At 41.0% G+C, this 22,904-nt stretch overlaps 1 protein-coding gene across 1 annotated transcript in view; it reads right to left on the minus strand.

The window, feature by feature from the left end:
• cacna2d3a (calcium channel, voltage-dependent, alpha 2/delta subunit 3a) overlaps positions 1 to 22,904 on the minus strand; it is a 452,439-nt gene that overhangs the window by 309,111 nt on the left and 120,424 nt on the right. The window lies entirely within an intron of this gene.

A 22,904-nucleotide genomic window follows, 5' to 3' on the forward strand; every position in this document is an offset into this window, starting at 1 on the left:
CCTGGGTCAGAGGACAGAGACAGAGACAGAGGAGAGCCTGGGTCAGAGGACAGAGACAGAGGAGAGCCTGGGTCAGAGGACAGAGACAGAGACAGAGGAGAGCCTGGGTCAGAGGACAGAGACAGAGACAGAGGAGAGCCTGGGTCAGAGGACAGAGACAGAGGAGAGCCTGGGTCAGAGGACAGAGACAGAGACAGAGGAGAGCCTGGGTCAGAGGACAGAGACAGAGGAGAGCCTGGGTCAGAGGACAGAGAAAGAGGAGAGCCTGGGTCAGAGGACAGAGACAGAGACAGAGGAGAGCCTGGGTCAGAGGACAGAGACAGAGGAGAGCCTGGGTCAGAGGACAGAGACAGAGGAGAGCCTGTGTCAGAGGACAGAGACAGAGACAGAGGAGAGCCTGGGTCAGAGGACAGAGACAGAGGAGAGTCTGGGTCAGAGGACAGAGACAGAGGAGAGCCTTGGTCAGAGGACAGAGACAGAGGAGAGCCTGGGTCAGAGGACAGACACAGAGAAGAGCCTGGGTCAGAGGACAGAGACAGAGGAGAGCCTGGGTCAGAGGACAGAGACAGAGGAGAGCCTGGGTCAGAGGACAGAGACAGAGGAGAGCCTGGGTCAGAGGACAGAGACAGAGACAGAGGAGAGCCTGGGTCAGAGGACAGAGACAGAGGAGAGCCTGGGTCAGAGGACAGAGACAGAGACAGAGGAGAGCCTGGGTCAGAGGACAGAGACAGAGAAGAGCCTGGGTCAGAGGACAGAGACAGAGGAGAGCCTGGGTCAGAGGACAGAGACAGAGGAGAGCCTGGGTCAGAGGACAGAGACAGAGGAGAGCCTGGGTCAGAGGACAGAGACAGAGGAGAGCCTGGGTCAGAGGACAGAAACAGAGGAGAGCCTGGGTCAGAGGACAGGGACAGAGACAGAGACAGAGGAGAGCCTGGGTCAGAGGACAGAGCCAGACACAGAGGAGAGCCTGGGTCAGAGGACAGAGACAGAGACAGAGGAGAGCCTGGGTCAGAGGACAGAGACAGAGGAGAGTCTGGGTCAGAGGACAGAGACAGAGGAGAGCCTGGGTCAGAGGACAGAAACAGAGGAGAGCCTGGGTCAGAGGACAGAGACAGAGACAGAGGAGAGCCTGGGTCAGAGGACAGAGACAGAGGAGAGCCTGGGTCAGAGGACAGAGACAGAGACAGAGGAGAGCCTGGGTCAGAGGACAGAGACAGAGACAGAGGAGAGTCTGGGTCAGAGGACAGAGACAGATTGGGTCAGCCCTGATATGGATACAGCCTCCAAGCTAGATACTGTTTTAGATAGCATCATGTAACATTTAGCCTGGTAATGTAGGACGGAGTGTGTGATTGAGATGATGTAATGTCACAGTATACATGGCAGAAGACAGGGAGAGCGTGAGGAACTGCAGCATTATAGACGAGCCATGTGAGCGCTGAGTGTATGATGCTGGTGTTTTACACTATAGGGCAGATGACATGGAGAGAGGTTGGCGGTTGAGTTTATAGAGGGATTGTTAACGAGTTCACTTTCAGAGGGAAGCCGTGACTTTGTTCTCTCAGCTGTTGTATTGGCTCTCGAGGGTTTTTTTAATGGTAGAAACTGCCTTCCATTTAACAACCATAGACATTAGTGAAATACTACACTTTTGTTTTCTAGGCTGTGACCATTCAGCAAATTACCTCTCATTCCTTCAGGAGGTGAGCTCTGACTCCCTCTGTCTCGATCCACCATGAAATGAGAGGAGTGGAGGGAGGGGAGGAGAAATATCTGTGAAAATGTGCTGATACGACAGTGCTTGAGAAACCAGTGTATAACAGCTGTGTCAACAGAGCCAGTGAAAACAGCATCGAAAGAGAGCGACAGAGGGAGAGAAAGAGAGAGAGAGAGAGAGACAGAGAGAGAGAGAGCGTGAGAGGGAGGAGAACATTACATAGAGCGAGAGAGAGAGAGAGAGAGAGAGAGACAGAGAGAGAGAGAGAGAGAGAGAGAGAGGGAGTGGGGCGAGAACCTTACATAGGGAGAGAGAGAGAGAGAGAGAGAGAGAGAGAGAGAGAGAGAGAGAGAGAGAGAGAGAGAGAGAGAGAGAGAGAGAAGAGAGACATAGGAGAGAGAGAGAGAGAGAGAGAGAGAGAGAACATTACATAGAGAGTGGAGAACATTACATAGAGAGAGGAGAACATTACATAGAGTGAGGATAACATTAGAGAGAGAGGGGAGAACATTACATAGAGAGAGGAGAACATTACATAGAGAGGGGAAAACAAATAGAGAGAGAGAGAGAGAGAGAGAGAGAGAGAGAGAGAGAGAGAGAGAGAGAGTGAGAGAGAGAGGGAGCACCGGCCTCCCCTGCTAGAATCCGAAGTCAAATGTCTGCTGTTTGCTGATGATCTGGTGCTTCTGTCACCAACCAAGGAGGGCCTACAGCAGCACCTAGATCTTATGCACAGATTCTGTCAGACCTGGGCCCTGACAGTAAATCTCAGTAAGACCAAAATAATGGTGTTCCAAAAAAGGTCCAGTCACCAGGACCACAAATACAAATTCCATCTAGACAACACTGTTGCCCTAGAGCACACAAAAAACTATACATACCTTGGCCTAAACATCAGCGCCACAGGTAACTTCCACAAAGCTGTGAACGATCTGAGAGACAAGGCAAGAAGGGCATTCTATGCCATCAAAAGAAACATAAATTTCAACATACCAATTAGGATTTGGCTAAAAATACTTGAATCAGTCATAGAGCCCATTGCCCTTTATGGTTGTGAGGTCTGGGGTCCGCTCACCAACCAAGACTTCACAAAATGGGACAAACACCAAATTGAGACTCTGCACGCAGAATTCTGCAAAAATATCCTCCGTGTACAACGTAGAACACCAAATAATGCATGCAGAGCAGAATTAGGCCGATACCCACTAATTATCAAAATCCAGAAAAGAGCCGTTAAATTCTACAACCACCTAAAAGGAAGCGATTCACAAACCTTCCATAACAAAGCCATCACCTACAGAGAGATGAACCTGGAGAAGAGTCCCCTAAGCAAGCTGGTCCTGGGTCTCTGTTCACAAACACAAACACACCCTATAGAGCCCCAGGACAACAGCACAATTAGACCCAACCAAATCATGAGAAAACAAAAAGATAATTACTTAACACATTGGAAAGAATGAACAAAAAAACAGAGCAAACTAGAATGCTATTTGGCCCTACACAGAGAGTACACAGCGGCAGAATACCTGACCACTGTGACTGACCCAAAATTAAGGAAAGCTTTGACTATGTACAGACTCAGTGAGCATAGCCTTGCTATTGAGAAAGGCCGCCGTAGGCAGACATGGCTCTCAAGAGAAGACAGGCTATGTGCTCACTGCCCACAAAATGAGGTGGAAACTGAGCTGCACTTCCTAACCTCCTGCCCAATGTATGACCATATTAGAGAGACATATTTCCCTCAGATTACACAGATCCACAAAAAATTCGAAAACAAAATCCAATTTTGAAAAACTCCCATATCTACTGGGTGAAATTCCACAGTGTGCCATCACAGCAGCAAGATTTGTGACCTGTTGCCACGAGAAAAGGGCAACCAGTGAAGAACAAACACCATTCTAAATACAACCCATATTTATGCTTATTTATTTTATCTTGTGTCCTTTAACCATTTGTACATTGTTAAAACACTGTATATATATATAATATGACATTTGTAATGTCTTTACTGTTTTGAAACTTCTGTATGTGTAATGTTTACTGTTCATTTTTGTTGTTTTTCACTTTATATATTCACTTTGTATGTTGTCTACTTCACTTGCTTTGGCAATGTTAACACATGTTTCCCATGCCAATAAAGCCCTTGAATTGAATTGAATTGAATTGAGAGAGAGAGGAGATAACATTAGAGAGAGAGAGGAGAACATTACATAGAGAGAGGAGAACATGAGCGAGAGAGAGAGAGAGAGAGAGAGAGAGAGGAGAACATTACATAGAGAGAGGAGAACATTACATAGAGAGAGGAGAACATTACATAGAGAAAGGAGAACATTACATAGAGAGAGGAGAACATTACATAGAGAGAGGAGAACATTAAATAGAGAGAGGATAACATTACATAGAGAGAGGAGAACATTACATAGAGAGAGGAGAACATTACATAGAGAGAGAGAGAGAGGAGAACATTACATAGAGAGAGGAGAACATTACATAGAGAGAGGAGAACATTACATAGAGAGAGGAGAACATTACATAGAGAGAGGAGAACATTACATAGAGAGAGGAGAACATTACATAGAGAGAGGGGAACATTACATAGAGAGAGGAGAACATTACATAGAGAGAGGAGAACATTACATAGAGAGAGGAGAACATTACATAGAGAGAGGGGAACATTACATAGAGAGAGGAGAACATTACATAGAGAGAGGAGAACATTACATAGAGAGAGGGGAACATTACATAGAGAGAGGAGAACGTTACATAGAGAGAGGAGAACATTACATAGAGAGAGGAGAACGTTATATAGAGAGAGGGGAACATTACATAGAGAGAGGAGAACATTACATAGAGAGAGGAGAACATTACATAGAGAGAGGAGAACATTACATAGAGAGAGAGAGAGGAGAACATTAGATAGAGAGAGGAGAACATTACATAGAGAGAGGAGAACGTTACATAGAGAGAGGAGAACATTACATAGAGAGAGGAGAACATTACATAGAGAGAGGAGAACATTACATAGAGAGAAGAGAGAGAGGAGAACATTACATAGAGAGAAGAGAGAGAGAGAGAGAACATTACATAGAGAGAGAAAACAATTTAGAGAGAGAGATTACGTTATATAGAGAGATGAGAACATTACATAGAGAGAGGAGAACGTCCCCATAGAATCCGAGAAGTCAAATGTCTGCTGTTTGCTGAGATCTGGTGCTTCATTAGGAGGGCCTAGAGCAGAGATCTTAGAAGATTCTGTCAGACCTGGGCCCTTACATAAAGAGTAAGACCAAAATAATTAGGTCCAGTCACCAGACCACAGGACAAATTCCATAGAGAGAGGCACACAAAAAACTATACATAGACATCAGCGAGAACTTACATAGCTGAGAGGAGAACAACAGGGCATTCTATGCCATCAAAAGAAACAGAACATTACATAGATTAGGATTTGGCTAAAAATACTTGAAGAGAAGAGCCCATTGATGGTTGTGAACATTACATAGAAGACTTCACAAAAGAACAAACATAGAGAGAAGAACATTCTGCAAAATATCCTAGAGTACAGAGGAGAACATTAATGCAGAGAGCAGAATTAGGAGAACATTACAAAATAGAAAAGAGGAGAACATTACAACCACCTAAAGGAGGAAAACCTTCCATAACATAGAGATGAACCTGGAGAAGAGTCCCCTACATAGAGAGAGGAGAACATTACATAGAGCCCCAGGAGGAGACAATTAGACCCAACCAAATCAGAGAAAGAGGAAAAGATAATTACATACACATTGGAAAGAATGAACAAAAAACAGAGCAAACTAGAATGCTATTTGGCCCTACACAGAGAGTACAGAGAGGCAGAATACCTGACCAACTGACCCAAAATTAACATAGCTTTGACTATGACAGACTCAGTGAGCACATTACATTGAGAGAGAGAGAGGAGAGACATTGGCTCTCAAGAGAAGAGAGGAGAACATTACAAAGAGAGTGGAAAGAGCTGAGAACATTACAAATGTATGACCAGATTAGAGGACATATTTCCCTCAGATTACACAGATCCACAAAAATTCGAAAACAAAATCCAATTTTGAAAAACTCCCATATCTACTGGGTGAAATTACAGTGAGCCATCACAGCAGCAAGATTTGTGACCATGCCACGAGAAAAGGGCAACCAGTGAAGAACAAACACCATTCTAAATACAACCCATATTTATGCTTATTTATTTTAGTCCTTTAACCATTTGTACATTGTTAAAACACTGTATATATATAATAGACAGTAAGTCTTTACTGAGAAACTGTATTACATGTTTACTGTTCATTTTTGTTGTTTTTCACTTTATATATTCACTTTGTATGTTGAGGAGAACAATGTTAACACATGTTCCACAATAGAGAGAATTGAATTGAATTGAATTGAGAGAGAGAGAGATACACAGAGAGAGAGAGAGGAGAACATTACATAGAGGAGAACATAGAGAGAACATTACATAGAGAGAGAGAGAGAGAGAGAGAGAACATTACATAGAGAGAGGAGAACATTACATAGAGAGAGGAGAACATTACATAGAGAGAGGAGAACATTACATAGAGAGAGGAGAACATTACATAGAGAGAGGAGAACATTACATAGAGAGAGATAACATTAGAGAGAGGAGAACATTACATAGAGAGAGAGGAGAACATTACATAGAGAGAGAGAGAGAGGAGAACATTACATAGAGAGAGGAGAACATTACATAGAGAGAGGAGAACATTACATAGAGAGAGGAGAACATTACATAGAGAGAGGAGAACATTACATAGAGAGAGGAGGAACATTACATAGAGAGAGGAGAACATTACATAGAGAGAGGAGAACATTACATAGAGAGAGGAGAACATTACATAGAGAGAGGAGAACATTACATAGAGAGAGGAGAACATTACATAGAGAGAGGAGAACATTAGAGAGAGAGGGAACATTACATAGAGAGAGGAGAACGTTACATAGAGAGAGGAGAACATTACATAGAGAGAGGAGAACGTTATAGAGAGAGGAGAACATTACATAGAGAGAGGAGAACATTACATAGAGAGAGGAGAACATTACATAGAGAGAGGAGAACATTACATAGAGAGAGAGAGAGGAGAAACATTAGATAGAGAGAGGAGAACATTACATAGAGAGAGGAGAACGTTACATAGAGAGAGGAGAACATTACATAGAGAGAGGAGAACATTACATCCTTCAGGAGAGAGAGGAGAACATTACATAGAGAGGAAGAGAGAGAGGAGAACATTACATAGAGAGAGAGGAGAGAACATTACATAGAGAGAGGAGAACATTACATAGAGAGAGGAGAACGTTACATAGAGAGAGAGGAGAACATTACATAGAGAGAGGAGAACATTACATAGAGAGGAGAACATTACATAGAGAGATGAGAACATTACATAGAGAGAACATTAGGAGAGAACATTACATAGAGAGAGAGAGAGAGAGAGAACATTACATAGAGAGAACATTAGAGAGAGAGGAGAACATTACATAGAGAGAGGAGAACATTACATAGAGAGAGAGGAGAACATTACATAGAGAGAGGAGAACATTACATAGAGAGAGGAGAACATTACATAGAGAGAGGAGAACATTACATAGAGAGAGGAGAACATTACATAGAGAGAGAGAGAGAGGAGAACATTACATAGAGAGAGGAGAACATTACATAGAGAGAGAGAACATTACATAGAGAGAGGAGAACATTACATAGAGAGAGGAGAACATTACATAGAGGAGAACATTACAGAGAGAGAGGAGAACATTACATAGAGAGAGGAGAACATTACATAGAGAGAGGAGAACATTACATAGAAGAGAGAGGAGAACATTACATAGAGAGAGGAGAACATTACATAGAGAGAGGAGAACATTACATAGAGAGAGGAGAACATTACATAGAGAGAGAGAGAGAGGAGAACATTACATAGAGAGAGAGGAGAACATTACATAGAGAGAGAGAGAGAGGAGAACATTACATAGAGAGAGAGAGAGAGAACATTACATAGAGAGAGGAGAACATTACATAGAGAGGAGAACATTACATAGAGAGAGGAGAACATTACATAGAGAGAGAGAGGAGAACATTACATAGAGAGAGGAGAACATTACATAGAGAGAGGAGAACATTACATAGAGAGAGAGAACATTACATAGAGAGAGGAGAACATTACATAGAGAGAGGAGAACATTACATAGAGAGAGAGGAGAGAGAGAGGAGAACATTACATAGAGAGAGGAGAACATTACATAGAGAGAGGAGAACATTACATAGAGAGAGGAGAACATTACATAGAGAGAGAGAGGAGAACATTACATAGAGAGAGGAGAACATTACATAGAGAGAGGAGAACATTACATAGAGAGAGAGAGAGGAGAACATTACATAGAGAGAGGAGAACATTACATAGAGAGAGGAGAACATTACATAGAGAGAGGAGAACATTACATAGAGAGAGGAGAACATTACATAGAGAGAGGAGAGAGAGAGGGAGAACATTACATAGAGAGAGAACATTACATAGAGAGAGGAGAACATTACATAGAGAGAGGGAGAACATTACATAGAGAGAGGAGAACATTACATAGAGAGAGGAGAACATTACATAGAGAGAGGAGAACATTACATAGAGAGAGGAGAACATTACATAGAGAGAGGAGAGAGAGGAGAACATTACATAGAGAGAGGAGAACATTACATAGAGAGAGGAGAACATTACATAGAGAGAGGAGAACATTACATAGAGAGAGGAGAACATTACATAGAGAGAGAGAACATTACATAGAGAGAGGAGAACATTACATAGAGAGAACATTACATAGAGAGAGAACATTACATAGAGAGAGAGAACATTACATAGAGAGAGGAGAACATTACATAGAGAGAGGAGAACATTACATAGAGAGAGGAGAACATTACATAGAGAGAGGAGAACATTACATAGAGAGAAGAGAGAGAGGAGAACATTACATAGAGAGAAGAGAGAGAGGAGAACATTACATAGAGAGAGGGGAACATTACATAGAGAGAGGAGAACATTACATAGAGAGAGGAGAACGTTACATAGAGAGAGGAGAACATTACATAGAGAGAGGAGAACATTACATAGAGAGAGGAGAACATTACATAGAGAGAAGAGAGAGAGGAGAACATTACATAGAAAGAGGAGAACATTACATAGAGAGAAGAGAGAGAGGAGAACATTACATAGAGAGAGGAGAACATTACATAGAGAGAGGAGAACATTACATAGAGAGAGGGGAACATTACATAGAGAGAGGAGAACATTACATAGAGAGAAGAGAGAGAGAGACATTAGAGAGAGGAGAACATTAGATAGAGAGAGGAGAACATTAGATAGAGAGAGGAGAACGTTACATAGAGAGAAGAGAGAGAGGAGAACATTACATAGAGAGAGAGAGAGGAGAACATTACATAGAGAGAGGAGAACATTAGATAGAGAGAGGAGAACGTTACATAGAGAGATGAGAACATTACATAGAGAGAGGAGAACATTACATAGAGAGAGAGAGAGAGGAGAACATTACATAGAGAGAGAGAGAGGAGAACATTACATAGAGAGAGAGAGAGAGGAGAACATTACATAGAGAGAGAGAGAGAGGAGAACATTACATAGAGAGAGGAGAACATTACATAGAGAGAGGAGAACATTACATAGAGAGAAGAGAGAGAGGAGAACATTACATAGAGAGAGAGAGAGAGGAGAACATTACATAGAGAGAGGAGAACATTACATAGAGAGAGGAGAACATTACATAGAGAGAAGAGAGAGAGGAGAACATTACATAGAGAGAGAGAGAGAGGAGAACATTACATAGAGAGAGGAGAACATTACATAGAGAGAGGAGAACGTTACATAGAGAGAGGAGAACATTACATAGAGAGAGGAGAACGTTACATAGAGAGAAGAGAGAGAGGAGAACATTACATAGAGAGAAGAGAGAGAGGAGAACATTACATAGAGAGAGGAGAACATTACATAGAGAGAGGGGAACATTACATAGAGAGAGGAGAACATTACATAGAGAGAGGAGAACGTTACATAGAGAGAGGAGAACATTACATAGAGAGAGGAGAACATTACATAGAGAGAGGAGAACATTACATAGAGAGAGAGAGAGGAGAACATTACATAGAGAGAGAGAGAGGAGAACATTACATAGAGAGAGGAGAACATTACATAGAGAGAGGAGAACCTTACATAGAGAGAGGATATCCTAACCCTGTCTCTGTGAGAATACAGCAGAGCCCACCCTAACCCTGTCTCCGTGAGAATACAGCAGAGCCGATCCTAACCCTGTCTCCGTGAGAATACAGCAGAGTCAATCCTAACCCTCTCTCCGTGAGAATACAGCAGAGCCAATCCTAACCCTGTCTCCATGAGAATACAGCAGAGCCAATCCTAACCCTGTCTCAGTGAGAATACAGCAGAGCCAATCCTAACCCTGTCTCCATGAGAATACAGCAGAGCCAATCCTAACCCTGTCTCAGTGAGAATACAGCAGAGCCAATCCTAACCCTGTCTCCGTGAGAATACAGCAGAGCCAATCCTAACCCTGTTTCTGTGAGAATACAGCAGAGCCAATCCTAACCCTGTCTCCGTGAGAATACAGCAGAGCCAATCCTAACCCTGTCTCTGTGAGAATACAGCAGAGCCAATCCTAACCCTGTCTCAGTGAGAATACAGCAGAGCCAATCCTAACCCTGTCTCTGTGAGAATACAGCAGAGCCAATCCTAACCCTGTCTCCATGAGAATACAGCAGAGCCAATCCTAACCCTGTCTCAGTGAGAATACAGCAGAGCCAATCCTAACCCTGTTTCTGTGAGAATACAGCAGAGCCAATCCTAACCCTGTCTCAGTGAGAATACAGCAGAACCAATCCTAACCCTGTCTCTGTGAGAATACAGCAGAGCCAATCCTAACCCTGTCTCCGTGAGAATACAGCAGAGCCAATCCTAACCCTGTCTCAGTGAGAATACAGCAGAGCCAATCCTAACCCTGTCTCAGTGAGAATACAGCAGAGACAATCCTAACCCTGTCTCCGTGAGAATACAGCAGAGCCAATCCTAACCCTGTCTCAGTGAGAATACAGCAGAGCCAATCCTAACCCTGTCTCAGTGAGAATACAGCAGAGACAATCCTAACCCTGTCTCCGTGAGAATACAGCATAGCCATTCCAGAATCTGTATAGGAAGTGAGCTGTGGTTAAAAAACAGCCAATCAGGAGGGAGGGCGTCACACAGCGTCCAATCTTGCGACTCGCCAGAGGTCGCACGGTGACCTTCAGTCGGCGGGAGGTTCTGGCACACGCCAGCGTAGCAGCCTGCTCTCGTTTACTCATGCTATCCATCTCTCTCTCTCTACCTGTATTTATTTACATACTCTAGACATCGCTCTATACCTGCATTTATTTACATACTCTATACATCTCTCTCTCTACCTGTATTTATTTACATAATCTATACATCTCTCTATACCTGCATTTATTTACATACTCTAGACATCTCTCTATACCTGTATTTATTTACATACTCTATACATCTCTCTCTCTATACCTGTATTTATTTACATACTCTATACATCTCTCTCTCTCTCTATACCTGTATTTATTTACATACTCTCTACATCTCTCTCTCTCTCTATACCTGTATTTATTTACATACTCTCTACATCTCTCTCTCTCTCTATACCTGTATTTATTTACATACTCTCTACATCTCTCTCTCTCTCTATACCTGTATTTATTTACATACTCTATACATCTCTCTCTCTATACCTGTATTTATTTACATACTCTATACATCTCTCTCTCTCTCTATACCTGTATTTATTTACATACTCTCTACATCTCTCTCTCTCTCTCTACCTGTATTTATTTACATACTCTAGACATCTCTCTCTACCTGTATTTATTTACATACTCTCTACATCTCTCTCTCTCTATACCTGTATTTATTTACATACTCTATACATCTCTCTCTCTATACCTGTATTTATTTACATACTCTAGACATCTCTCTCTACCTGTATTTATTTACATACTCTATACATCTCTCTCTCTATACCTGTATTTATTTACATACTCTATACATCTCTCTCTCTCTCTATGCCTGTATTTATTTACATACTCTATACATCTCTCTCTATACCTGTATTTATTTACTTACTCTATACATCTCTCTCTATGCCTGTATTTATTTACTTACTCTATACATATCTCTCTATAACTGTATTTATTTACATACTCTATACATCTCTCTCTATACCTGTATTTATTTACATACTCTCTACATCTCTCTCTATACCTGTATTTATTTACATACTCTATACATCTCTCTCTATACCTGTATTTATTTACTTACTCTATACATCTCTCTCTATGCCTGTATTTATTTACATACTCTATAAATCTCTCTCTATACCTGTATTTATTTACTTACTCTATACATCTCTCTCTCTCTCTCTACCTGTATTTATTTACATACTCTATACATCTCTCTCTACCTGTATTTATTTACATACTCTATACATCTGTCTCTATACCTGTATTTATTTACATACTCTAGACATCTCTCTCTCTACCTGTATTTATTTACATACTCTATACATCTCTCTCTCTCTATACCTGTATTTATTTATATACTCTAGACATCTCTCTCTCTCTCTCTCTACCTGTATTTATTTACATACTCTATACATCTCTCTCTCTCTATACCTGTATTTATTTACATACTCTATACATCTCTCTCTCTCTATACCTGTATTTATTTACATACTCTATACATCTCTCTCTCTCTATACCTGTATTTATTTACATACTCTAGACATCTCTCTCTCTGCCTGTATTTATTTACATACTCTAGACATCTCTCTCTCTCTCTATACCTGTATTTATTTATATACTCTAGACATCTCTCTCTCTCTCTCTCTCTCTCTATACCTGTATTTATTTATATACTCTAGACATCTCTCTCTCTCTCTCTCTCTATACCTGTATTTATTTATATACTCTATACATCTCTCTCTCTCTCTCTCTCTCTCTATACCTGTATTTATTTATATACTCTATACATCTCTCTCTCTATATATATATATATATATATTACCTGTATTTATTTACACACTCTATCCATCCATCTCTCTCTCAACAGACTAATTTACTGTCTCCATCCATCCATCTCTCTCTCACAACAGACTCATTTACTGTCTCTATCCATCCATCTCTCTCTCACAACAGACTCATTTACTGTCTCTATCCATCCATCTCTCTCTCTCAACAGACTCATTTACTGTCTCTATCCATCCATCTCTCTCTCTCTCAACAGACTCATTTACTGTCTCTATTCATCCATCTCTCTCTCAACAGACTCATTTACTGTCTCTATCCATCCATCTCTCTCTCTCAACAGACTCATTTACTGTCTCTATCCATCCATCTCTCAACAGACTAATTTACTGTCTCTATTCATCCATCTCTCTCTCTCAACAGACTCATTTACTGTCTCTATCCATCCATCTCTCTCTCAACAGACTAATTTACTGTCTCTATCCATCCATCTCTCTCTCTCAACAGACTAATTTACTGTCTCTATTCATCCATCTCTCTCTCAACAGACTCATTTACTGTCTCTATCGATCCATCTCTCTCTCAACAGACTCATTTACTGTCTCTATCCATCCATCTCTCTCTCTCAACAGACTCATTTACTGTCTCTATCCATCCATCTCTCTCTCTCAACAGACTAATTTACTGTCTCTATCCATCCATCTCTCTCTCTCAACATACTAATTTACTGTCTCTATCCATCCATCTCTCTCTCTCAACAGACTCATTTACTGTCTCTATCCATCCATTTCTCTCTCAACAGACTCATTTACTGTCTCTATCCATCCATCTCTCTCTCAACAGACTCATTTACTGTCTCTATCCATCCATCTCTCTCTCTCAACAGACTCATTTACTGTCTCTATCCATCCATCTATCTCTCTCAACAGACTCATTTACTGTCTCTATCCATCCATCTCTCTCTCTCAACAGACTCATTTACTTTCTCTATCCATCCATCTCTCTCTCAACAGACTCATTTACTGTCTCTATTCATCCATCTATCTCTCTCAACAGACTCATTTACTGTCTCTATTCATCCATCTCTCTCTCAACAGACTCATTTACTGTCTCTATCCATCCATCTCTCTCTCTCAACAGACTCATTTACTGTCTCTATCCATCCATCTCTCTCTCTCAACAGACTCATTTACTGTCTCTGTTCATCCATCTCTCTCTCTCTCAACAGACTCATTTACTGTCTCTATTCATCCATCTCTCTCTCTCAACAGACTCATTTACTGTCTCTATTCATCCATCTCTCTCTCTCAACAGACTCATTTACTGTCTCTATTCATCCATCTCTCTCTCTCTCAACAGACTCATTTACTGTCTCTATTCATCCATCTCTCTCTCTCAACAGACTCATTTACTGTCTCTATTCATCCATCTCTCTCTCTCAACAGACTCATTTACTGTCTCTATCCATCCATCTCTCTCTCTCAACAGACTCATTTACTGTCTCTATCCATCCATCTCTCTCTCAACAGACTAATTTACTGTCTCTATCCATCCATCTCTCTCTCTCAACAGACTCATTTACTGTCTCTATCCATCCATCTCTCTCTCTCAACAGACTAATTTACTGTCTCTATCCATCCATCTCTCTCTCTCAACAGACTCATTTACTGTCTCTATTCATCCATCTCTCTCTCTCTCAACAGACTAATTTACTGTCTCTATCCATCCATCTCTCTCTCAACAGACTCATTTACTGTCTCTATCCATCCATCTCTCTCTCAACAGACTCATTTACTGTCTCTATCCATCCATCTCTCTCTCTCAACAGACTCATTTACTGTCTCTATCCATCCATCCATCTCTCTCTCAACAGACTCATTTACTGTCTCTATCCATCCATCTCTCTCTCAACAGACTCATTTACTGTCTCTATCCATCCATCTCTCTCTCAACAGACTCGTTTACTGTCTCTATCCATCCATCTCTCTCTCTCAACAGACTCATTTACTGTCTCTATTCATCCATCTCTCTCTCTCAACAGACTCATTTACTGTCTCTATTCATCCATATCTCTCTCTCAACAGACTCATTTACTGTCTCTATTCATCCATCTCTCTCAACAGACTCATTTACTGTCTCTATTCATCCATCTCTCTCAACAGACTCATTTACTGTCTCTATTCATCCATCCATCTCTCTCTCAACAGACTCATTTACTGTCTCTATTCATCCATCTCTCTCAACAGACTCATTTACTGTCTCTATCCATCCATCTCTCTCTCAACAGACTCATTTACTGTCTCTATTCATCCATCTCTCTCAACAGACTAATTTACTGTCTCTATTCATCCATCTCTCTCTCTCAACAGACTAATTTACTGTCTCTATTCATCCATCTCTCTCTCTCAACAGACTCATTTACTGTCTCTATTCATCCATCTCTCTCTCTCAACAGACTAATTTACTGTCTCTATCCATCAACAGACTAATTTACTGTCTCTATCCATCCATCTCTCTCAACAGACTAATTTACTGTCTCTATCCATCCATCTCTCTCTCAACAGACTAATTTACTGTCTCTATCCATCCATCTCTCTCAACAGACTAATTTACTGTCTCTATCCATCCATCTCTCTCTCAACAGACTCATTTACTGTCTCTATCCATCCATCTCTCTCTCAACAGACTCATTTACTGTCTCTATCCATCCATCTCTCTCTCTCAACAGACTCATTTACTGTCTCTATCCATCCATCTCTCTCTCAACAGACTCATTTACTGTCTCTATCCATCCATCTCTCTCTCAACAGACTCATTTACTGTCTCTATCCATCCATCTCTCTCTCAACAGACTCATTTACTGTCTCTATTCATCCATCTCTCTCTCAACAGACTCATTTACTGTCTCTATTCATCCATCTCTCTCTCTCAACAGACTCATTTACTGTCTCTATCCATCCATCTCTCTCTCTCAACAGACTCATTTACTGTCTCTATTCATCCATCTCTCTCTCTCAACAGACTCATTTACTGTCTCTATCCATTCCCATCTCTCTCTCAACAGACTAATTTACTGTCTCTATCCATCCATCTCTCTCTCTCAACAGACTAATTTACTGTCTCTATTCATCCATCTCTCTCTCAACAGACTCATTTACTGTCTCTATCGATCCATCTCTCTCTCAACAGACTCATTTACTGTCTCTATCCATCCATCTCTCTCTCTCAACAGACTCATTTACTGTCTCTATCCATCCATCTCTCTCTCTCAACAGACTAATTTACTGTCTCTATCCATCCATCTCTCTCTCTCAACATACTAATTTACTGTCTCTATCCATCCATCTCTCTCTCTCAACAGACTCATTTACTGTCTCTATCCATCCATCTCTCTCTCAACAGACTCATTTACTGTCTCTATCCATCCATCTCTCTCAACAGACTCATTTACTGTCTCTATCCATCCATCTCTCTCTCAACAGACTCATTTACTGTCTCTATCCATCCATCTCTCTCTCAACAGACTCATTTACTGTCTCTATCCATCCATCTCTCTCTCTCAACAGACTCATTTACTGTCTCTATCCATCCATCTCTCTCTCAACAGACTCATTTACTGTCTCTATCCATCCATCTCTCTCTCTCAACAGACTCATTTACTGTCTCTATCCATCCATCTCTCTCTCAACAGACTCATTTACTGTCTCTATCCATCCATCTCTCTCTCTCAACAGACTCATTTACTGTCTCTATCCATCCATCTCTCTCTCTCAACAGACTCATTTACTGTCTCTATCCATCCATCTCTCTCTCAACAGACTCATTTACTGTCTCTATCCATCCATCTCTCTCTCAACAGACTCATTTACTGTCTCTATCCATCCATCTCTCTCTCTCAACAGACTCATTTACTGTCTCTATCCATCCATCTCTCTCTCTCAACAGACTCATTTACTGTCTCTATCCATCCATCTCTCTCTCTCAACAGACTAATTTACTGTCTCTATTCATCCATCTCTCTCTCTCAACAGACTCATTTACTGTCTCTATCCATCCATCTCTCTCTCAACAGACTAATTTACTGTCTCTATCCATCCATCTCTCTCTCTCAACAGACTAATTTACTGTCTCTATTCATCCATCTCTCTCTCAACAGACTCATTTACTGTCTCTATCGATCCATCTCTCTCTCAACAGACTCATTTACTGTCTCTATCCATCCATCTCTCTCTCTCAACAGACTCATTTACTGTCTCTATCCATCCATCTCTCTCTCTCAACAGACTAATTTACTGTCTCTATCCATCCATCTCTCTCTCTCAACATACTAATTTACTGTCTCTATCCATCCATCTCTCTCTCTCAACAGACTCATTTACTGTCTCTATCCATCCATCTCTCTCTCAACAGACTCATTTACTGTCTCTATCCATCCATCTCTCTCTCAACAGACTCATTTACTGTCTCTATCCATCCATCTCTCTCTCAACAGACTCATTTACTGTCTCTATCCATCCATCTCTCTCTCAACAGACTCATTTACTGTCTCTATCCATCCATCTCTCTCTCTCAACAGACTCATTTACTTTCTCTATCCATCCATCTCTCTCTCAACAGACTCATTTACTGTCTCTATTCATCCATCTCTCTCTCTCAACAGACTCATTTACTGTCTCTATTCATCCATCTCTCTCTCAACAGACTCATTTACTGTCTCTATCCATCCATCTCTCTCTCTCAACAGACTCATTTACTGTCTCTATCCATCCATCTCTCTCTCTCAACAGACTCATTTACTGTCTCTGTTCATCCATCTCTCTCTCAACAGACTCATTTACTGTCTCTATCCATCCATCTCTCTCTCTCAACAGACTCATTTACTGTCTCTATTCATCCATCTCTCTCTCTCAACAGACTCATTTACTGTCTCTATTCATCCATCTCTCTCTCTCTCAACAGACTCATTTACTGTCTCTATTCATCCATCTCTCTCTCTCAACAGACTCATTTACTGTCTCTATTCATCCATCTCTCTCTCTCAACAGACTCATTTACTGTCTCTATCCATCCATCTCTCTCTCTCTCAACAGACTCATTTACTGTCTCTATCCATCCATCTCTCTCTCTCAACAGACTAATTTACTGTCTCTATCCATCCATCTCTCTCTCAACAGACTCATTTACTGTCTCTATCCATCCATCTCTCTCTCTCAACAGACTAATTTACTGTCTCTATCCATCCATCTCTCTCTCTCAACAGACTCATTTACTGTCTCTATTCATCCATCTCTCTCTCAACAGACTAATTTACTGTCTCTATCCATCCATCTCTCTCTCAACAGACTCATTTACTGTCTCTATCCATCCATCTCTCTCTCAACAGACTCATTTACTGTCTCTATCCATCCATCTCTCTCTCTCAACAGACTCATTTACTGTCTCTATCCATCCATCCATCTCTCTCAACAGACTCATTTACTGTCTCTATCCATCCATCTCTCTCTCAACAGACTCATTTACTGTCTCTATCCATCCATCTCTCTCTCAACAGACTCATTTACTGTCTCTATCCATCCATCTCTCTCTCTCAACAGACTCATTTACTGTCTCTATTCATCCATCTCTCTCTCTCAACAGACTCATTTACTGTCTCTATTCATCCATCTCTCTCTCTCAACAGACTCATTTACTGTCTCTATTCATCCATCTCTCTCAACAGACTCATTTACTGTCTCTATTCATCCATCTCTCTCAACAGACTCATTTACTGTCTCTATTCATCCATCCATCTCTCTCTCAACAGACTCATTTACTGTCTCTATTCATCCATCTCTCTCAACAGACTCATTTACTGTCTCTATCCATCCATCTCTCTCTCAACAGACTCATTTACTGTCTCTATTCATCCATCTCTCTCAACAGACTAATTTACTGTCTCTATTCATCCATCTCTCTCTCTCAACAGACTCATTTACTGTCTCTATTCATCCATCTCTCTCTCTCAACAGACTCATTTACTGTCTCTATTCATCCATCTCTCTCTCTCAACAGACTAATTTACTGTCTCTATCCATCCATCTCTCTCTCAACAGACTAATTTACTGTCTCTATCCATCCATCTCTCTCAACAGACTAATTTACTGTCTCTATCCATCCATCTCTCTCTCAACAGACTAATTTACTGTCTCTATCCATCCATCTCTCTCAACAGACTAATTTACTGTCTCTATCCATCCATCTCTCTCTCAACAGACTCATTTACTGTCTCTATCCATCCATCTCTCTCTCAACAGACTCATTTACTGTCTCTATCCATCCATCTCTCTCTCTCAACAGACTCATTTACTGTCTCTATCCATCCATCTCTCTCTCAACAGACTCATTTACTGTCTCTATCCATCCATCTCTCTCTCAACAGACTCATTTACTGTCTCTATCCATCCATCTCTCTCTCAACAGACTCATTTACTGTCTCTATTCATCCATCTCTCTCTCTCAACAGACTCATTTACTGTCTCTATTCATCCATCTCTCTCTCTCAACAGACTCATTTACTGTCTCTATCCATCCATCTCTCTCTCTCAACAGACTAATTTACTGTCTCTATTCATCCATCTCTCTCTCTCAACAGACTCATTTACTGTCTCTATCCATCCATCTCTCTCTCAACAGACTAATTTACTGTCTCTATCCATCCATCTCTCTCTCTCAACAGACTAATTTACTGTCTCTATTCATCCATCTCTCTCAACAGACTCATTTACTGTCTCTATCCATCCATCTCTCTCTCAACAGACTCATTTACTGTCTCTATCCATCCATCTCTCTCTCAACAGACTCATTTACTGTCTCTATCCATCCATCTCTCTCTCTCAACAGACTAATTTACTGTCTCTATCCATCCATCTCTCTCTCTCAACATACTAATTTACTGTCTCTATCCATCCATCTCTCTCTCTCAACAGACTCATTTACTGTCTCTATCCATCCATCTCTCTCTCAACAGACTCATTTACTGTCTCTATCCATCCATCTCTCTCTCAACAGACTCATTTACTGTCTCTATCCATCCATCTCTCTCTCTCAACAGACTCATTTACTGTCTCTATCCATCCATCTCTCTCTCTCTCAACAGACTCATTTACTGTCTCTATCCATCCATCTCTCTCTCAACAGACTCATTTACTGTCTCTATCGATCCATCTCTCTCTCAACAGACTCATTTACTGTCTCTATCCATCCATCTCTCTCTCTCAACAGACTCATTTACTGTCTCTATCCATCCATCTCTCTCTCAACAGACTCATTTACTGTCTCTATCCATCCATCTCTCTCTCTCAACAGACTCATTTACTGTCTCTATCCATCCATCTCTCTCTCTCAACAGACTCATTTACTGTCTCTATCCATCCATCTCTCTCTCAACAGACTCATTTACTGTCTCTATCCATCCATCTCTCTCTCAACAGACTCATTTACTGTCTCTATCCATCCATCTCTCTCTCTCAACAGACTCATTTACTGTCTCTATCCATCCATCTCTCTCTCTCCAACAGACTCATTTACTGTCTCTATCCATCCATCTCTCTCAACAGACTCATTTACTTTCTCTATCCATCCATCTCTCTCTCAACAGACTCATTTACTGTCTCTATTCATCCATCTCTCTCTCTCAACAGACTCATTTACTGTCTCTATTCATCCATCTCTCTCTCAACAGACTCATTTACTGTCTCTATCCATCCATCTCTCTCTCTCAACAGACTCATTTACTGTCTCTATCCATCCATCTCTCTCTCAACAGACTCATTTACTGTCTCTATTCATCCATCTCTCTCTCTCAACAGACTCATTTACTGTCTCTATTCATCCATCTCTCTCTCTCAACAGACTCATTTACTGTCTCTATTCATCCATCTCTCTCTCAACAGACTCATTTACTGTCTCTATTCATCCATCTCTCTCTCTCAACAGACTCATTTACTGTCTCTATTCATCCATCTCTCTCTCTCTCAACAGACTCATTTACTGTCTCTATTCATCCATCTCTCTCTCTCTCAACAGACTCATTAACTGTCTCTATCCATCCATCTCTCTCTCTCTCAACAGACTCATTTTCTGTCTCTATCCATCCATCTCTCTCTCTCAACAGACTAATTTACTGTCTCTATCCATCCATCTCTCTCTCTCAACAGACTCATTTACTGTCTCTATCCATCCATCTCTCTCTCTCAACAGACTAATTTACTGTCTCTATCCATCCATCTCTTCTCTCCAACAGACTCATTTACTGTCTCTATTCATCCATCTCTCTCTCTCAACAGACTAATTTACTGTCTCTATCCATCCATCTCTCTCAACAGACTCATTTACTGTCTCTATCCATCCATCTCTCTCTCAACAGACTCATTTACTGTCTCTATCCATCCATCTCTCTCTCAACAGACTCATTTACTGTCTCTAAAGATCCATCCATCCATCTCTCTCAACAGACTCATTTACTGTCTCTATCCATCCATCTCTCTCTCAACAGACTCATTTACTGTCTCTATCCATCCATCTCTCTCTCAACAGACTCGTTTACTGTCTCTATCCATCCATCTCTCTCTCTCAACAGACTCATTTACTGTCTCTATCCATCCATCTCTCTCTCTCAACAGACTCATTTACTGTCTCTATTCATCCAGACTCAACAGACTCATTTACTGTCTCTATTCATCCATATCTCTCTCTCTCAACAGACTCATTTACTGTCTCTATTCATCCATCTCTCTCAACAGACTCATTTACTGTCTCTATTCATCCATCTCTCTCTCAACAGACTCATTTACTGTCTCTATTCATCCATCCATCTCTCTCTCAACAGACTCATTTACTGTCTCTATTCATCCATCTCTCTCAACAGACTCATTTACTGTCTCTATCCATCCATCTCTCTCTCAACAGACTAATTTACTGTCTCTATTCATCCATCTCTCTCAACAGACTAATTTACTGTCTCTATTCATCCATCTCTCTCTCTCAACAGACTCATTTACTGTCTCTATTCATCCATCTCTCATCTCTCATGGAGGGAGAGGGAGGGACTGTCTCTATTCATCCATCTTCTCTCTCAACAGACTAATTTACTGTCTCTATCCATCCATCTCTCTCTCAACAGAGGGAAGGGACTGTCTCTATCCATCCATCTCTCTCAACAGACTAATTTACTGTCTCTATCCATCCATCTCTCTCTCAACAGACTAATTTACTGTCTCTAGATCCATCTCTCTCAACAGACTAATTTACTGTCTCTATCCATCCATCTCTCTCTCAACAGACTCATTTACTGTCTCTATCCATCCATCTCTCTGGCAGACTCATTTACTGTCTCTATCCATCCATCTCTCTCTCAACAGACTCATTTACTGTCATTTGTCCATCCATCTCTCTTTGACAGACTCATTTACTGTCTCTATTGATCCATTGTTTCAACAGACTCATTTACTGTCTCTATCCATCCATTCTCTCTCTCAACAGACTCATTTACTGTCTCTATTCATCCATCTCTCTCTCTCAACAGACTCATTTACTGTCTCTATTCATCCATCTCTCTCTCAACAGACTCATTTACTGTCTCTATCCATCCATCTCTCTCTCTCAACAGACTCATTTACTGTCTCTATCCATCCATCTCTCTCTCAACATACTCATTTACTGTCTCTATCCATCCATCTCTCTCTCAACAGACTCATTTACTGTCTCTATTCATCCATCTCTCTCTCTCAACAGACTCATTTACTGTCTCTATTCATCCATCTCTCTCTCTCAACAGACTCATTTACTGTCTCTATTCATCCATCTCTCTCTCAACATTTATTTTGTCTCTATCCATCCATCTCTCTTCAACAGACTAATTTACTGTCTCTATCCATCCATCTCTCTCTCTCAACAGACTCATTTACTGTCTCTATCCATCCATCTCTCTCTCAACAGACTCATTTACTGTCTCTATTCATCCATCTCTCTCTCTCTCAACAGACTCATTTACTGTCTCTATCCATCCATCTCTCTCTC

Source organism: Oncorhynchus nerka, linkage group LG20, assembly GCF_034236695.1.
Source record: "Oncorhynchus nerka isolate Pitt River linkage group LG20, Oner_Uvic_2.0, whole genome shotgun sequence".
Lineage (NCBI taxonomy): Eukaryota > Metazoa > Chordata > Actinopteri > Salmoniformes > Salmonidae > Oncorhynchus > Oncorhynchus nerka.